The 19,251-nt window shown below is 41.2% G+C and overlaps 2 long non-coding RNA genes across 3 annotated transcripts in view; both read left to right on the top strand.

Moving 5' to 3' along the window:
• The window catches only part of LOC309339953, a 581,040-nt gene that overhangs the window by 293,999 nt on the left and 267,790 nt on the right, over nt 1-19,251 (top strand). The gene's annotated exons all lie outside the window — the stretch shown is intronic.
• LOC309340460 lies at nt 7,047-10,040 on the top strand. 2 transcript variants are annotated; one of them, XR_014156000.1, is made up of 3 exons: nt 7,047-7,188; nt 9,269-9,348; nt 9,907-10,040. It is a non-coding gene; the product is annotated as an uncharacterized lncRNA (long non-coding RNA). The 2 variants fall into 2 exon arrangements; XR_014156001.1 differs by having other exon boundaries at nt 9,239-9,348.

The following is a 19,251-nucleotide window of genomic DNA, read 5'->3' as shown; positions in this document are numbered from 1 at the left end:
TTTTTCTCCCTCTCTTCATCTCCCTCTCTTCCAAGAGCTTTTGCCATGTAAGGGAACACTTTTCCGCTTAAAGAAAGTTAGTATAATGCTCCAGAAAGATGCACTGTACAAGGGAAATTGAAAGGCTGGCCAGCAAAGGCTTTTCTGTTGCAGTTTAGCGATATTTGTGCGGCGTTTACCCACGCTCGCGCTTTTTTTTGCAGGTAAAAGATTAGAAAAAAGGGACTCTCTTTAACAAAATCATTCAATCAACAAGCGAGTTAAAGCAGTATCAAATATGTCCTCTACCTCAAATACTGTGGGCCTTTTTCTTGCGATACCTCTTCCCTCAGTTAACTGGAACTGCTTTGAAAGGGCTTTCTGTTCTCCAGTCCCTTGTCAGTTTGAATGCCAGGAAATGAGTCTCCTTTGTGAGATTAATTAATTGCAGGAGCTGATCGGCCCAAGCCCAATCACCATGCAAGAGAGCTGTAATTGCTACTTTGTGGAAAGGAAAGGAAAAGTTTTGGTTGCAGTTTAAGAAGAGGGTTTAAGGAAAGTTCTTTGAACTAGAGGTCTCAGTGCACTGGATTAAGGCGAGAAGCAAGGAGGCCTTTGAAGTTTGTTAAGAGGTTTTGGAGGAGAAAAAAGTTGGGTGGCAAATGGGAGTTGGCAACATCAAAAGGACAGAACAGCACCACTCCTCACCTGCTTGCATTCAGAGCAGGGACCACAGGCTGGAAGCATCATTTACTGGAATGATCACTTTTGTGAGACTGCTTTGGGGTAGCTTTTATTATTATTATTATTATTATTAAATTGCATGGCGTCCTTATATGGGGCATATATGCATCCTTGTGTGGAAATAGATTGTATATGCAAATAGGTATGAGATGCATATAGACTACACACACACACACACACACACTTGCCTAATATACTTTAAACAAAAAGGTACACCTACAAACCGAGAAATATTGCTGTTTTTGCCTGGCAGCAAAATATGACTCAATTCTGCATTCTCTAATAAGCTAGGGGGCAAATCCTAATGGCTGGAAGTGAAATGTTGTTCTCACGAGGTGCTAGCCGAACTTTTCTAAGCATCTAAGGGATGCCTTGACTTTCCTTATGGAGAAAACACACACACCACCTAACTCATTCTCAGTAGCAGGGGACAGAAATCAGTTAAATGTAGGTAGGCTCAGAGGGTCTACATTTGCAGGCACAATAAGGCAGTAGAACAGAATATATTTATTTATGTACAGAATATATATCCCACTTGATTTTAGTAGAACCTCGAAGCAGCTTACAGGGAACATTAAAAGTATAAATAAAAACACTTAAAAACATTTAAGGGTAATTACTCTTGTATTGCTGGCCTTGTAACTTTCCTGTTGTCGTAAGCTATCGCAAATGAGCGTTGTCAAGAAAGGTGACATAGAAATATTGTAAATAAACAAACAATTACTTGAGTCACATTTTCCTGCAACAGGAGTGGAAACCAGAAATGCTAGAGGGACAAAAGGGTCTTACTAAAAATAAATAAACCGAACACAATTGCATTGGGCAAGAGATATGATGTAAAGGTATTTATATGCTAATGCCAGAAGCCTTCAAGCCAAGATAGAGGCATTACAGTACATGACGCACACAGTATAAGGAAACATAGATATAGTGGGCATACCCAAAAGCCTGATAGGATTTAGCCAGGCAAAAAGATTCCTCTCCTCCTGATTAAATGGGCACAAGATGTTGGACATAATATTATGATGGCTGACTGGGAACAGTTATGGGCCACAGGTATGAAATTTACGGCATGTAATGCCTTAAGAGAGAATATAATGAAAATGATATACAGGTGGTACATGACACCAGTCAAGCTTGCAAAAATTTATCATTTGCCCGATAATAAATGTTGGAAATGTAAAGAGACTGAAGGCACATTCTTTCACCTTTGGTGGACATGCCCAAGGATTAAGACTTTCTGGGAAATGATCTACAGTGAAATGAAAAAGGTATTTAAATATACTTTTCTGAAGAAACCAGAGGCCTTTCTCCTGGGCATGGTCGGCCAATTGGTGCCAAAGAAGGATAGAACTTGTTTTATGTATGCTACAGCAGCAGCAAGAATACTTATTGCAAAGTACTGGAAGACACAAGATCTACCCACCCGGGAAGAATGGCAGATGAAGGTGATGGACTTCATGGAACTGGCGGAAATGACTGGCAGAATCCAAGACCAAGGAGAAGAGTCGGTGGAAGAAAATTGGAAGAAATTTAAAGTTTATTTACAGAAACATTGTAAAATTAATGAATGTTAGAAGGAGACTGGAATGAAGTTATGTGGCTTTAGCAGAAATATTATAAAAGATTAAGTAAAAATAGATTGTTAATGGATGAAAGGAGGAAAGGTAAAGTTACACTATATTAAGATAAATTATAGGATAAAAATTGGGAAAGATGGAAAGGATTTGCTGAAATAGCAAACTGAACTAGAATACAAAAAAGGGAGGTGCGAGGAGGTCAAGGAAACAAGCAAATGAAAGATAAGTTATGGGAAGGTTTGTTGTGTTTTTTAATTGTTGCTATTTTTCTGTTTTTCTGTTTTTTATAAAAAAAAATCTTTTCTTATTCTGTTCTTTTATTATTGTGATGTGTTGTTAAGTTTTTGTTTAACTTGGAGTTATCTCTTTTTCTTTCTGTAACATTTAAAACTTTAATAAATAAGATTCCTCTCCTCCTGGGCCATTGGCTACTTAAACAATCTATGGCTTTTTAAAATTATTGATTTTGTTACTATGTTGTGCAACAAATGCACACACTGCAGGCACCAAAAAACCACACTACACCACTGCAAGTTCTCCACCAGAGTTTTTTAAGATCTGCAGATCTGCTGATGAGGTTCTGCTCCAAATGCCATCTTTCCAGGAACAAAGAGTATGCCTAGGAGTGGGCCTTCTGGGCTATGATTCTGGAATTGCACAATGTACTCCCTTAAAGGGCTAGTTTGTGGTCTCATTTTCAAGACAAATGAAAATTTTGAGCTTAGCATTTGTGATTATTATTTTTTTTGGAATTTGTCATTTTCTAGTGATATAAAATGTTGTGATGGTGTTGGAGGTGCCATCTTCTGAAGAACATTGAGGGGATCAGACACAATATCGTGCAACATCGTGCTGTCGCTCTGTGCCCACCTAAACAATGGGAGGGGCAGCCCCCTAAAAATTTTTTTGAGGAGGTCCAAAGTGCCTCAGCCCCCAGAAACCAGCTCTTATGAAAGTTGTAGTAAATAAAAATATCTTGTTTGAGGAAGAATTAACATGGGGGGGGGGAGTGTTTGTTGTACTGGGCAGCTGTACAAAGTATCGACTCTGCACTACAAAATCATTTTTTTAAACATAACTTGGGGTGTTTGTACTGTAATGGAAAGGTGGTTAATTCTTTAGACTAGACTCCTCTAATCTGTGGCCATTGGTCCAGCATGGTCAATGATCAGAGATGTGGTAGCCCATCAACATCTGTGGGGCACCAGGTTGGGGAATGCTGCTTTAGACAGACAAAACAAATAACGTGTATTAGCTAGAGGAGCCTTCAAACATGACTACTGGATCTGCATCCTGAAGTGTTAAAGTCTTGGGGGTTTTCTACTACTAACTTCTGCTGAATGTATAAACTGGTCCACAGCAGAACAAGGAGCATCAGGGTTACTAGGCAAAGATTTTGAGAGGTGACAACAAAAACACTTCATATTATACACTGCCAGTTCAAGAAGGGCTACAATTCAACACGAGGCAGCCCTAGAAAAGCTATCTAGAACTGCCATGTAAATCATCGGTCCCAAAACCAATCTAAAGGTATAATACTCTCTTATATAAATTAGTCATCAAATGGATGCCTATGCATATGACAAAGTGCTGTCATCTTTCAAGGATTCTCGTTCTTTTAAAATGTGCCCTTCTACAAAGTGGCTCAAAGATGACAGTTTTGGACAGCAGTTTGGGGCAGGGAGGGGAGTCGATCTGAAATAAGGATGGATTCAAATGTCATGAAACCGTATCACAATATCTGGCATTCCAGTCCAGGCATCCAAAGTACTTTCAGTAACATTTGTATAGAGCCTGGAATTTAGGACAGTCTTGGCACTGCTTGAATCTCAATCTATATTGGAATTGTTGTTGTTTTTTTAAATTAACCATTTCATTGCTTGTGTTGTTTGCCACCCTGGGAGGAAGAGTGGGGTATAAATTTAGAAAATAGATAAGACCATTAATCAACACAACTGGCCTTCTTTAAGAATTATCTGGTATTTAACACTGCAATATCTGTCTGTCTGTCTATGTATCTACCTACCTGCTCACTCACCTAAACTCTAGATACACCCATCATTTTCTAGAGGTCTACCAACAAGACATTCCCTATTGCAACACCTAGTAGATTTATCCCATACTATATTTGTTAAAGATCTGTGACCCAAGGTTCAGCTGTTTCTCTTCCTGGACCCAGTGTGAAGTCTTCCCTCCAGCTGAGCCAACCTTCTGCTTCTCTCGGCTGGAGCTCCACCGTCAACATTTTGTGATATTCTTCCTTCACACGAGTGAAGAGCATAAAGTTAGCTGTGACATCAGCACAGCTCAGGATCTTCCACATCGTGGACTGTAGATATTTAGCCTAGAAAAACACATTGGCTTTCATATGAATCTGCCAGTCAGGTCTACAGAACAGGTCTAATATTGTTTCGGGGTAGCCTTCTTATTAAGTAATACAGTAATGCATCTTGGTCCCTTCATATCTTAGAGAATATCTTGTTATCTATTTATTATCGCAGTGTGAATGGCCTCATAATAGCACCCACTGAGTGTCAAATATGAAAGGCAACCACACATAGGGAAATATTCTCAGATACTTGGCAGATGTAATGCTCCTTGCCTCTGCTTAGGCATGTTCAAGCCAAAGAAATCTGACAGGATGCTACAACATGTTTTTATTTCAGCAATTGCTTCGTTTTCAGGACTTTACCTGCATAAATCTTTAGTCTGACACCGTGCATTAATTAGCAATCATATGAAATGGAGGACTTCTTATGTGAACAGCTCGTCATCCTGCACTGACCTCAAGCTAGGCATTTGCATCAGGATCGGTCCTACTTGATCCTGATGCCACTGAAGCCTCAATATCTATTAGTCTGACATAATGGTATGCAGAGTAGTCACTTGGCGCACCAAGAAACTGAGATCCTTTAATGAGAGATTCTAGGAATTAGACCTGGGATCTTCTGTATGCAATGTATTCTGCCCACTGTCACCCGATCATTTTAACTCATTTTAACTCATGCACCACAGAGCCAGAGTAAGGTCCAGTGTTGCCCTTCAGATATTGTAAACCACAAGACCCATCAACCCTGGCCAACATGGTCAATAGTCAGGGATGATGGGAGTTCAGTCCATCACATCTGTAAGGCACCCTGTTAGCTAGCGGGGCTCTAGCCTTTATAAACACAGCCCTTATTTTGTCACATGTACACCCTGCCTCCAAATTGCTTAGAGTAGCATATAAACTTTACACCAATCTCTGATTAGGAACTTCTCCAAGCAATGAGCAGGATAAGTCAGCGAGTCTTCCTAAATGCACGCCCCAACATCTAGCCATTATGCTATCTCTTGCTGGTACTGGTTAGCAAACCATTAAAAAGTGTGTGAGTGTGGATGTGTGTACACGCGCGCGCGCGCACACACACACACACACGTCCTTGCATTCAGCAGTCACCTGTATAATATTACCCAGTGCCTCATTTTATGCTTTAAGGTTTACAGCCACAATGTTGTATAATATATGAAGGCTTGTAATTGTATCTGCACATCAATCACGGGTGAGCTTCAGCATTTTCAGATAACTCTTCCAGTCAAAAAAGAGAAGACTTTGGTCTCTTGGCATTTTCTAAGCAGTTTGATTACAGGTGTAATATACACAGTCTTGTTAGTTCTCCGAGATCAGGGATTCTTTCCCCTGCTGGGTTCTTCTAGTAGAGGCACTGACCAATGCTTTTCACTAACAATTTCTGTCTCCTCCCAAGAGATGTTTTAATGAGCCCCTCCGACATGGCCAAAGGCAAGAAATGTACTCTGGGCCACTGAGGTGAAGAGCCAAAGCTTAACCTACTAGGCAAGCAATAATTAATACGCCTTTTCCCCTCCAATTCATCTCAATTCATTAACAAGTTATCTTTTTTTTGTTTTTGTTAATTCCCACTAAGCTACATGACGTTAGGTCTGTCACACTACATATAAGTAGTGAATGAAAAGCTGTGCCAAGGTATGTTTAAAAAAAAAAAATCTAATTTATGACAAAAATAAATGAATTTAGAATACTAATTGGGATAAAGCAACTGACATACAGTGAGAGATTGATTTTAGGGGAAATGGAGAAATCTGTTTTCTGTTTACTTTAAGGACAGGAAATGAATACTGATTAGCAGTGTACAGGCAGTTGAGCTGGGCAACATTTGGTTATTTGGGGATTTTGTTTTTATTTTTTGCAAGGCACTAGTTCTGCAACACTATTTTGAAATCTAAGAGCAGGGTGGTTTATTAATGGGAGGCGCCATGCCAGATTTCAAGCAGTATATTTTAATTGAAACTACGCTTTGTCTCGATTTAATAATTGCTCTTTGGAAGTGGAAATAATCCTAATCTGTTTTAACTTTTTAAGGAAGTTACTTCCAAAGCCTTCCCATTTTTTATTTTTTACATGTATAGGATCTGCTATCCGACAATGTTGCTTGAATCTATAGAGGGGCGCATGCAACATGTAGGATTAAAGAAAAGAGGGGAACGCATCGCTGGAAAGATGATGTTAAAAAGAAATAAACATATATGGCTTGAAAGGGTGTCTCAAGCCAAACCCAAAGCTCTTTAGAGATGGGGGAAAGGGCATCAATCACGTCCCTGGGCACATTAAGCTGTTACATATTATAGCCATCTCATTTTAAGTGGTGTGAGGCTCATCTCATTTGCATATGTTGTGTTACAATCTTGCTTCAGGCCTGTCTCCACAGTGAATAAGGTGGCTGTGCAAGGCGGCTTGGGGCTGGCATAAAGGATGTGTCAGAATCAAGCTGCTCACTAATCAGCTTTGCTGGGGCAGATACACGATAGTCTATGTGAAGAAATTTAGATAACAGTAATACAGCATCCTCTGGAATGATTTACGTGTGTGCGTATATATATATATGGAGGGAGAGAGAGAGAGAGAGAGAGAGAGAGATATTTTGTGTGTGCATCTGTGTATCTCTATAAAGGTTTTAAGCCTAACTTCTAATCCTTCATGGAAAATTTGTAAATACTGCAGCGATGTTCTACTGACCTCTAAAGGCAGCTGCTTTGAGCTGTGTGCACTTTTGTTAAATCTCAAGGCTTTGTGCCACACATGTCATTAACATCCTTATGGACTTGTTAACAGGAATTTCTCTGCTTCCCACCTTCTGCCTCTCCCCCACCCACCCACCCACCCAAAATAAAAACCCCACATGCAGTCATATTACATTTTATTTATTTATTTTGATGGTTATCGTCATTGTCGTCACCATTATTTCATGGTCCTTTTCCAAGTCACCGTGTCTCCCACAGGGCCCATCCTTCAACCTCCACCACCACCACCACTTTTTCCTCATTCTAGAATTAGTAACACTGCCTATGTTGGAGGCAAGGTCAAGACTGCATGTTCAGACCGACTGCAATAATGTCTTCTATAACTCTTCCCACAGGGTCCAGTATTTGTATCTTGAATCTCCCACTACGGTCGCCTTTCTCCATTCCTCCCTCTATAAACAGCTTGGTGCTTTCTCTTCTCCTCAGTTTCCTGCCGCCAGCAGGGCAGGCCAGAAGCTCTATTCACAGCAGGAAGAAAAGTACCTCACCCCAGGCGAAGCAATGTGGGGTTGAGCTGAAACCCACTGCCGTGCATTTAGCCGGCTAAATACACAAATTGTTAAATGCATTATTCTTATTATTGTTTTTCCGTTTCGAAGAAAGAACAAAACAACAACTCGCCTCCCAAGGCTCTATAGGGTACAACGCTCGATCCCTGTCCACTGTGCAATTTTATTTATGAATACCAGCAATGGATTCAGTCAGGATTGCCATTCCCCACCCCACCCCGCCACATATTTACCTCAGAGCTCCCGTAATAAAATGCACCTCTCTCCTCTGTTGCCACCATTAATGCTCGCACGCCATTTGCTGTATGCAATGGAGACACCTGTCTTCTTTCGTGCTACAATTTTGTGAGGTTTCAGGGCCATGTGTGCCAAATAAGCCACGGATGGTAAAAAACAAAAATATGAAACAGGGTATATGCCCATAGGTGTTGCATATCACTTTCATTCAGAGCAGGCCAGGAGGGAATTGCTCAGCTTTTTTGAAGGATGAGGGGAGGATGATGATGTGTGGGGTGGTGGGCAGGGGAAACGTTTTCTCCCCTCCCCCCCTTAAATGAGAGACCTCTAACACTGAATGAGCTGAGAGATAATAACTTAACGGTAAAAGGTCCTTGCCTACGTATACCACCCTGCCTCTAGCATTAATCCAGGCTTTGGGGGAATCTGAAATTTCCTAAAGATGTATTAGTGTCTTATACACATGTGCTCCTGTGCACTCATAATCCTTTTCACTAGCTTCTTAGCTGCATGCTTTGTATTTAAATTTTCCCTTCTGACCAAGTAAATCCCTTTGGATGAAGTGACAGCGGCTTTTCAGCACCCATAGCTGGGTGACAGCTGGTGTTCAGGCTCTGAAAAGGCAGCAGAGTGTTCCTTGCTAGCTTTCTTCAGGACCAATGTCAACCACCAGCTGAGCGATTTGTTAGTCCCTCCTTTGGGCATCAGTCAGCTGAAGAGGCTTGCATTATATACCGAAGTAATACAATAGCTATCAATATAAACAATATCTGTGCTCCCGGCTTTCAGCCGCGCTTTTAATTAGCTACTGAATTATGTGAACCTAGTACATTTTCATTAAAGCCAGTGTAACCCTTTATTAGCACTCTAAGAAGGGCAGTCAGTTATATTCTGGATTCAGGCAGAGTTGGTTTGAAACTTTGGCTTGAGAGGAATCAGAATCAGGAGGTGTGTTTTTTTAAGAGAGAGAGCGAGAGCGCATGCAACCCTTAAAATAGTATGCTTAGAGATCACAGGAAAAGATTATCTTTTCCCTTCTCCTTATATAAAGTTTTTCTCTTGAAAAACTGATATATGCTGTTCTTTCAGTCTAGATTTGCACTCTTTCTTCCTCTCCAGGATTCTTGGCAAATATTGTAATGGGGGAGAATTACTACAAGGGCAGAAGTCGATCTTGCAATGGATGTGGGTTGCTAAAGGTAAAACCATCCCAAAATGGAAATTGTTTTAGAACTGGGCTATTGGTTACCTATATGTGTTGATGTTTTTGACAGTGAATTTTGAATGGCATTGTGCAAAAGTAACATGGGTCGTAGGGGGAAGATGCCTTTCCATAGGATCCGTACTGAAGACAATGCTTGATCCAAAACAAATCTCTTTTAAAAATATAATATTACACATTTCAAATGTACGACTTATTAATTATGTTTCATTCCTAGAACTGTGGCATTTTGGGAATTGATGCTCTAGGGAAGTCATGTAAATGCTTGCCTGAACCAGGCAAAAGATGTATGAAAATAGTTTTATCAAACAGCACTGATTCTTCTCTTTGATGGAAATTGAACACACGCACATACACATTCATATTTACATAACATGCCCAGATTTATCCCATTGATCCTTTGGAAAATAAAAGTCTCATTGCAATATATACTTAACTCCACTCCTTCTTTACCCTTTGTAAAGCAGTCCATTGTGTAATATAACATTTGTATGCTTAAAAAAAAAGTATTACGTTGTTTTTTTACCATGCTCAGAGCTGCTTTTGAGAGAGAGGCAGAGAGATGGGTAACTATGGTTTCTACTCGTCATAGAATTTCAGAAGACATTGGAATATTGCAAATCGAAGACTTGAAATTAAATACTTTCCACCCGGATCATAAATATAGGAGCTGAACATAAGTCCCAATGAAATTAATGTTACTTTCAAAACAACACATTTAAGGAGAGGGTTTCTCTAGCTTGCAGCCTGCCCAAAGTTTGTGATGCATATGCACTGAAGAGAGGAACACAAAAACACACCAAAAGGTATTTATCCATTTATAAACTGTACAGGATCCATCTAAATGCTGTGCTATTAAAACGATTTCACAAAAGATGGCTACACACACGAGCTTGGTAGATGGCCTTAGACTGCAATCCCGCACCCACTAAGACCCATTGAACTCATTGGGATTTAGCGCTGAGTAAAAATTTATAGGGCTGTGTTTTCTGAGGGAAGTCACATTCTCAGCAGTAGCCTCTTCCCCACCCAAGCTGCAAAACAGGGATAAGAATGCTAGACTACCTTACAAGGCTGCTGTAAACGTTACTGAGATAACGTAAAGCCACGTTAATGCTGAGATGTGCAAAAAAAAATGCATTATTGCCGTTAACCCTTCCACAACTAATATCACAGTCTTATAAGCAACGCTGCTCTAAAGTTTGGGTTCGAATTGGCAGATTGCATAAATTGACTATATCTCACTGCAACTTGCTTACATTCAATCAGCTAATAGTATTTAATGAAATACTAGTTTAGAAATAAAATTTGCACACTTCACACAAACCGTCTCAGCCAAACGGCACATTTGCTCTTAAGAGTTGTTTCCAAAAGTCGAAGCCTGGTCTAATTTAAGATCTTGCCTATTTCTTTCTTACATTGGGATTTTACAAACTTTCTCCTGAGCATGTATTCCTCACCCCATCCACCCAACCAGCCACCACCCCTCCCCTTTACCTTTGCAGGGCCTGAAAGCAAGCACAACCATGCCAGGCCTTTATGTGGAAACATAATGCAGGATCTCTGTATCTGTAATCCCTGCATACACATTTGTGAGGAGGCAGTGGCCGGGTGGGGGGGAATCGACAGAGAGTACATCCACTCAGTTAGTATTTGGGCGGCGGGAGGCGGGTAGTGGCAGCAGCTCTGTTTCCACATTATAAATGCAAACATTTCTCCCACATTTTCTCCCAAATATGTCTGATGAAGAGCATGAAACATTCTCGTCACTAACCGTTGAATCCTTGGTAGTACGCAGTGGACATGTCATCACGGCTAAGAATAAAGAAACTGCGCAAATATAATGCAGTTCATATGTGTTGCGTGCAAATAAATGGGCGTTTTGTCACTGGTTTTAATAAGGCGTATTCCCACTTTCTCTTTCTCTAAAGAAGAGAGAACCCTGTGTAAATATGAATTATACATTTTTGTAACCAGATCCCTACACTTGAGAAATTTATCTTTTATTCAATTCAGTTTGAAACCTCACTCTGGTGCTGTTTGTGGTAGTGTAGCTTTCAGCACAACTTGCATAGATCCCTGCACCCAAGAGACTTAAAAAAAAAAAAATCAAAAAGGGGTTAAAAAAAAATAGGGCATACCTGTATGTTTGGTGTCTGTTTACATTTTCTGTAATGTAGTCATTAAGCACACAACATAGACTTAAAGGATGTCAAAACTGACAACCACACTATGATTGATGATGCTGTGCTAGACTAATTCTTACCAGGTGTGGTGTGATGTGAATTCAAATGTAGCTCAGAGAGCTTATTTGTATTAGTAAAGTTATGCTTTGTCAAAGTTCTATGACTTCTTAACCTATCAAATCCATCTTTTTATCCAGAGTGCCCCCCCCCACACTCTGCCAGCCTTTAGATCTGTGAACAATGCCCCCCCCAAAGCCTTCCAATCTCAGTAATCATGCTGCTCTGTGTGTGGTGATTTGTTAAAGATCTATTGGTCCAAGTCTGCAAGCTGCAAAATGCAGAAACTGAAGACCTTGTTAAATACCTGTTTCACACGCATGCGTTTTCACTGCAAAACCTTCTCTAGTGATCTCCCTTGGGGTTCATATGTAGAGATTTCCACGGAAGTGGAAATACTTGTGCACTTTTGCACTAATGTGCAAAAAAAGTATTTTAAAAAATGCTACAAAATATTGTACTTTGTGTGTATACGTGAGACAAAATGCATGTGGAGAGAATTCAGCTGAATATGACCATATTAATATGACCAGGTCCTCAGAATTTACAAGTAGATAGACACTGTTGATAAATCTGTATACACTGAGATGAATATACAGGGTGCCTCATTCATTTAAATCTGTGAACTAGATCCATGCACATATTCTTTTGAACAGGGATGGGGAATCTTTGGGCTGCCATATGTTATTGAACTCCAGTGCCCATCACTCCCAGGCATAGTCAATGGCCAGGGGTGAAGGGCATCAGAGGTGAAAGAATTACACATCTGGAGGGGCCATAGGTTCCCGATCCCTGTTTCTGAGCAAGTAGACCTGGCCCTTCTGTTTCAATGTACAGGAAACCTTTACACAAAGGAGAAATCTGCAAAAAAGTAAATTACCACACTGGATCAGGGTGAGGCGAGTTTCAATACAGAACAAAGGAGAGCCCAATATGCAAAGCTACCTCCTTCCTAGATAACCAGTCTCATTGTTACTGTGGGTTTTTGTTAGCAGGAGTCAGGATCCTCTCCATCAGGCAATGGTAACAAGGACTCCAAACCTCAACAGGAAGGACACCAGCAGCGTGGTTATCAGATGAACCACCTCCCTGTGGCCCAAGAATAAGGCATTGCTATCCTCTGGCTGAGAAGACTTAGCTGTAGAAGACCCAGGAAGACCTGAAGCTCCTCCCACTCCACAGCAATAGGTCAACTTTGGTAATATTTGGTGCCCTAAGTGAGGTCAAAATTTGGCTCCCCAAAATAGATCTTCTCGGTTATGGATCTTGTTGGAACAACTTCAGAGCTCTGCCCAAGCCTTACCTTGTGTCCAGCCTGAAGCATTTTTGTTTGAACAAGGTCCTTTCAGCACCTTTAGTTGAAAGAGGTAGGAGATCTAGGGGAAATTATCTGCTTGAGAACCAGTTAAAAGTCGATGTCACAACCATATTAGGTAGCACTGACTTGGTTAAGGAAGCTTCATTTAATCCTATTTCATTGGACTTCATTTACCTTATACAACCAAATTTGATAGACTTCACAACAGTCAATGCATTACCCCACATGTCCACCTAAATGTTACCACCTACAGCAGTCTCTATTCCCTCAATTTGCTCTCGCTGTGTTGTCATCCAGCAGGCAAATCTGATTGGCTAGGCATGCTGTGACAATACCACCTTCCACTAAATGATTTGTGATTGGCTGGGAACGCCCATGTGACTAAGCCTCAAAGAGCAAAGAAGCAACATCCACAAAGATAGAGTTGTGCTGCCGTTGCAGCAACTAGCAGAAACAGTGGCCCCCAACAGAATTGCCTCCCCTCTCACCCGCATTCTAAGGATCAATACACACACACAAAAAATTTCAGGAAATAGTTTTACTCCTCAGAAATTGACATTTAGCCATGTAAAAATTGGCACTGGTGAATCTTTGATGCCTCTACAGGCAGAATAAGTCACTGTGTGTTGTTTGGCATCATTGATAACAACTCAGCATCTTATATGTTGCAGTATTTGGCACCTGAACTTTAGGCATCTGTTTTGATTGAATCAAGGGCCACAAACCCTCACTATTTATAAGGGATCTGTGATCGATTAGGAGGAAGAGAGAGAAAAATCGCTCACCCAAATCTGTGTTTTTAAATGAGCTCCAGCAATGCTTAAGATGAGTTGTAACTTGTAATATGTGTTTATCTCAAATCCATGGCAACAGCAGTGCTTATATCATTCCTACGTGCTTATTAAAAGTGGCATATGTTTTCCCTGTGCCAGGAAGGGAAGGGGAAGTAAAAGAGGAAAGCACAAGCTTCCCTCTAACTAATATTGAAAATAAAGGGGAAAGATCACAGGATCCAGAGGGTCAGAAGTTGAAAAGTGACTTGTTTGCAAGAGTGGCAGGGATAAGTAAAAGTCACCAGATCAAAGTTTCAAAAATATGGAACACGTCAAAACATTGTGTGGCAAAATAAGGTGCCTCCATTATGTTCAATGGGACTTTGATTTCATTTTTTATTATTTTAGGTCTCTTCCAGTGAGGAACATCTGACATGCTTGGGAGTAAGATGGATATGTGTTGGCTTTGTATTTCAATATTCTGCTAGTTTTCTTGGTCCATATGTTCCAATGATTCCTATTTGCCTCAGGATTCCTTGTTTTCTCTGTTACCACGGCTGTCTTTCCTACCACCACCCCATCCTCGCTACCTCCACCTGTATATCAATCGTTCTATGTTGCAACATCCTGTCAGTTGTAGGCAACATGCAGAAAGGTTCAGCTTCTGTAAAGGATCAGGCTTGTAAACAATCAGGAGGCTTGTTCTAGAATAACATAGTTGGAAGGGACTTCAACAATCTTCTAGCCCAACCCCCTACCTACTACAGCATCCCAGATAGGTGACCGTCTAGCTTCGCTTAAGAACCTCTATCAAAGGAAAATCCACTACTTTCCAATGGAGCAAAAAAACCCAAACCCTCTGCCTGAGACCCAGGATAACTGAAGCTACTTAGAGCAGAACATTCTTACCTGAATGGACAGAGAGTCCATCCATTTACAAGGCAGCAGCTACACTTTCCCTTCTGTTTGTGCTTGGATATATGCTTTTGTGACGTCCTGTTGACCTTTTATAAGCCTGAATTCCTGGGCTGATGGTTTTTGCAGAGCTTATCCCTTCCCCTCCTCTGTGTCTCTAGGTTAGGGTTTCTGGCTTGGGTCTCTGGCTGTTTTTGGACTACAACTCCCATCATCCCTAGCTAGCAGGAGCAGCGGTCAGGGATAGTGGGAACTGTAGTCCAAAAACAGCTTTGGGAAACCCTGGTCTCGACCAAGATAGAGGAACCTTTGGCCTTTCATATGTTGTTGAACTTGCCAGTCAGACTCAGCAAGCATGACCAATGGCTGAGGATGACGGGGGTTGAGGTTCAGCAACATCTGGAGGGCCAAAGAGTTCTCAAAGTGCTCTGGATTGTAGGCCTACCATCTTGCAAATAGTTTGAAAAGTATTCACACTCCACTGTGCCTTTCTTTGTTGATTGCCTGGAGAGTTCTCTATTTTATTTTATTTTTTACTAAAACAATATACACTTACCCAGAAGTAAGTCACATTGAACTCTGAGTAGGCTGCTTCTGAGTAGGCATGCCTAGCGGTGTACTGTACATCTCTGAAAAAGATATTGACTGTACTGCGAAAGCATGAATACTAAGACACCGCCATACAGCCTGACATTTTGTGTGCTTCACATGGTGGAAGCCTGGTGGAACACATTACAGCAGGGGTAGGCAACCTAAGGCCCATGGGCTGGATGCGGCCCAATCGCCTTCTCAATCCGGCCTGCGGATGGTCCGGGAATCAGCGTGTTTTTACATAAGTAGAATGTGTCCTTTCATTTAAAATGCATCTCTGGGTTATTTGTGGGACCTGCCTGGTGTTTTTACATGAGTAGAATGTGTGCTTTTATTTAAAATGCATTTCTGGGTTATTTGTGGGGCATAAGAATTTGTTAATTTCCCCCCAAAAAATATAGTCCGGCCCACCACATGGGCTGAGGGACGGTGGACTGGCTCACGGCTGAAAAAGGTTGCTGACCCCTACATTAAAGGATATCCCATATATATTTAACTAAAATTTAAAGATGCTTGTTGTGCTTTTGAAGCAATGGGCTATTCCTGAGAAAATGAAGACTACTGCCTAGAATCAGGGCAAGAACCATCAGCAATGGGCTAGAGCTGAATGAGCTCATGCAGTAACTTCTTAGAAAGGTAAGATGGATGTTACAAATTCACGCATCCCTGTTTTCACCTATGAAATGTTGGAGGGTGTGGAGGTTTGTGTATGTGTAGCATGATGCTTCAAACATATAAATGTAATTAGCAGATCCTTACATGCCGTGATTTCACAGAAGGATTGATTTGGAAGATTTGCAATTGCCATTAAGAGTCCAAACTTCACTAATTTCGGGGAGTGATGGGCCTGCTTAATCAATGAAGGATGAGAACTAACCAAATGTATTCTAATTCTACAGGGACATTTTCAGGATCATTTGACAAGAATTATCTAGCTGTCTATTCACCCATCTGTCCAACCATCCATCCATTGATATAAGCACACACATATTTGAACACTTATTGCATTATCACTTTTCTTGTGAAGATTTGCGTACTTCTTAAAGTTCAGTAGCATATGCAGACGTGTGTCATAAAGAAAATTCCACATCAGAAGAGTCAGGTACTAGAAAAATGGACCTCTACTAACGCTTGAGCAAAATGTGTGCAGGGAATCACTAACCCGCTGACCCCTTGGCTATAGGTAACGCCAGATTAAACATATTAGGGCTCCAATGCTGTTTATGCACCCCTAGTTCTGTAAGATCCCAGTGAAGAACCACATATTTAAAATCCTATAACAACATACATAATCATAGAAAAATAATAATAATAATAATTTATTATTTATACCCCGCCCACCTGGCTGAGCTTCCCCAGCCACTCTGGGCGGCTTCCAAAAAAATATTAAAATACTGTAATACATCAAACATAAAAAGCTTCCCAAAACAGGGCTGCCTTCAGATGTCTTCTAAAAGTCTGGTAGTTGTTGTTCTCTTTGACATCTGGTGGGAGGGCGTTCCACAGGGCGGGCGCCACTCCCGAGAAGGCCCTCTGCCTGGTTCCCTGTAACTTGGCTTCTCGCAGTGAGGGAACCGCCAGAAGGCCCTCGGTGCTGGACCTTAGTGTCTGGGTAGAACATCCTTCAGATATACTGGACCGAGCCTGTTTAGGGCTTTAAAGGTCAGCAACAGCACTTTGAATTATGCTCAGAAACATACTGGGAGCCAATGTAGGTCTTTCAAGACCGGTGTTATGTGGTCTCGGCAGCCGCTCCCAGTCACCAGTCTAACTGCCGCATTCTGGATTAGTTTCCGGGTCACCTTCAAAGTTAAGCTAGTTTCCATTTCCCTAATCGTGGTCACATTTTATAATCGGGGCATTTCTGACATGACGGGAGACTTCCACCTGAATCCTCTATAGCAGAGGGTTGGACTAGATGATGCTCATTCTCCCTTCAAACTCTATGATTCTATGATTGTATGCGTTCTGGTTTTGTTCAGATCAGGGGCACCTATTGCAGATGCCGTCTCTAAAAGCAGATGTGGCTGCACGTCTCTTGCATCCTAGCCTTTGCCATAGCTGTCCCATATAAACTACAAAAGGTCACAAGTAAAATGAGTTCAGGCAGCGCTGTTTTCATTATAAGCGGAGGGCTGACTCAGTTGATGTTGGCATAACTTTAGAAAACTTTTAATGCTTCTGGGATACCCAATTCCCAGCAAGATGCTTGCAACGTTTTTGGGTCCATAAATCTCGACCACAAGAAATGAAGATTGAAATAAAAACGGTGCTTAGTATGCAGTGGGCATATGCCTTTCTATACACGGTACATGTGGCAATGTAATTTGACGTCCTCCGTTCCTTCTTTGTGCGCATTCATATTCCTATGTTGGAGTGCTGAAGAACTCTAGTAGCTGACCCAGGGTCATAACCTCGCAGCTTTGCTGGAAAGGTAGCATAAACTTACTTCTTTCCTAGTGGGTCAGGTAATTGATCCCCAGCTGAACAAGGTTGTGTCCTGGGCCAAGCAGAACAACACATGACCACAGCAATATTGCCTCCAGATAAGCCGGGAAGCGAAATAACAGCCTTGAGAAGTCAAGGGGGGAAAGGGGGTGTGTGCTCTGTGTGAAAATGAATGAAGCAAATGAGGCCATGGCCATTAAGATCTCTGTAAGTTTGACTTAGTGCCTGAGCTGACTTTATTTATTTATTTATTTATTTATTTGTCCTACTCCCTCCCAGCCCCTTTTCATTTTTGTTGTGTCTCCGAGACTGAACAGCATTAATGCATTATTCCACCACACTCTGTGCATTCTACTCAAGGCATCCCTGGCTTACCTTGCTGGCAAAAAGTTAAGAATTGATTAATAAACTTGGGTGGAACTAAGCAGCTACAAAGCTCATATCTAAATTTGAGAAATACATGCAGGCAAGACCTTAGATGTAACCTAACTAACAGCTCAGGGTGGTAAAGTTGTCTTAGGATCTAATCTAGTACACACATGGGAGAAAACCTCATTCAAGTCTATGGGGCTTACTTCCGAGCAGACATTATAACATTGCACTGTTAGTTCACACATTCATTAACTGTGAAGCTTTTGCACCAAGTTATGGAGGGGCTGATCTGTTCTTATTTTGATTCAGCAACTGAGTACTCTACATCAGGTTGTGCTGTTGGTTTAGTTCTCAGGCAATATGCTTTAATAGATAATAGCAGTGTCTAGGAAAGCATCATGAAGATCAAAGTGTCTATAGCAAAAATAAAGTCAGAAGAGGAGTTTTTAAAGTTTGGAGAGAGAGAGAGGGAGAGAGAGAGGGAGAGGGAGAGGGAGAGGGAGAGAGAGAGGGAGAGGGAGAGAGAGAGAGAGAGAGAGAGAGAGAGAGAGAGAGAGAGAAGCCTTTAAATGTCCTCTAAATGATTGGCAAGACCTGTCTATATTATATTTGCATTGTACATTGAGTGATGGCAGTTTACCATTCCTATATTCAATTCCCAGGCAAGTATTGAACTTATACTTGTTCAATAGACCTGACCTTGTACAGTCATACCTCGGAAGTTGAACGGAATCCGTTCTGGAAGGCAAATTTGACTTCCAAAATGTTCGGAAACCAAAGTGCGGCTTCTGATTGGCTGCAGGAAGCTCCTGAAGCCAATCAGAAGCCGCAGAAGCCCTGTCAGACATTTGGCTTCCAAAAAATAGTTTGCAAATCAGAACAGTCACTTCCGGGTTTGCAATTTTCGGGAGCCAAAACGTTCGAGAACTAAGCTGTTCGAAAACCAAGGTGCGATTTTATATCTTAGTGAAGTGACAGAACAATCTTTTCTGGAGACTCAATTGAATGAGGGAGCATAGAAGCTGTAATATTATAGGAGCCTTAATATTAGCCATCTTAATGATGACATTACCCTCACCAGGGCAGAGGAAATAAATAATAGGGGCACTGCATTCATAGTGTAATATTTTTAGCGTACCGGGGGTAGTGGTGCTTACTACTTTTACTGATATTCCTTTTGGAATATATAGGTACCAACCCAACAGCCAAAATGCCCAGTG

Source organism: Podarcis erhardii, assembly GCF_964252035.2.
Source record: "Podarcis erhardii genome assembly, chromosome: 4".
Classification (NCBI taxonomy): Eukaryota; Metazoa; Chordata; class Lepidosauria; order Squamata; family Lacertidae; genus Podarcis; species Podarcis erhardii.
The sequence above is the reverse complement of the archived record's forward strand: the minus strand, read 5'-3'. Positions and strand labels throughout refer to the sequence as shown.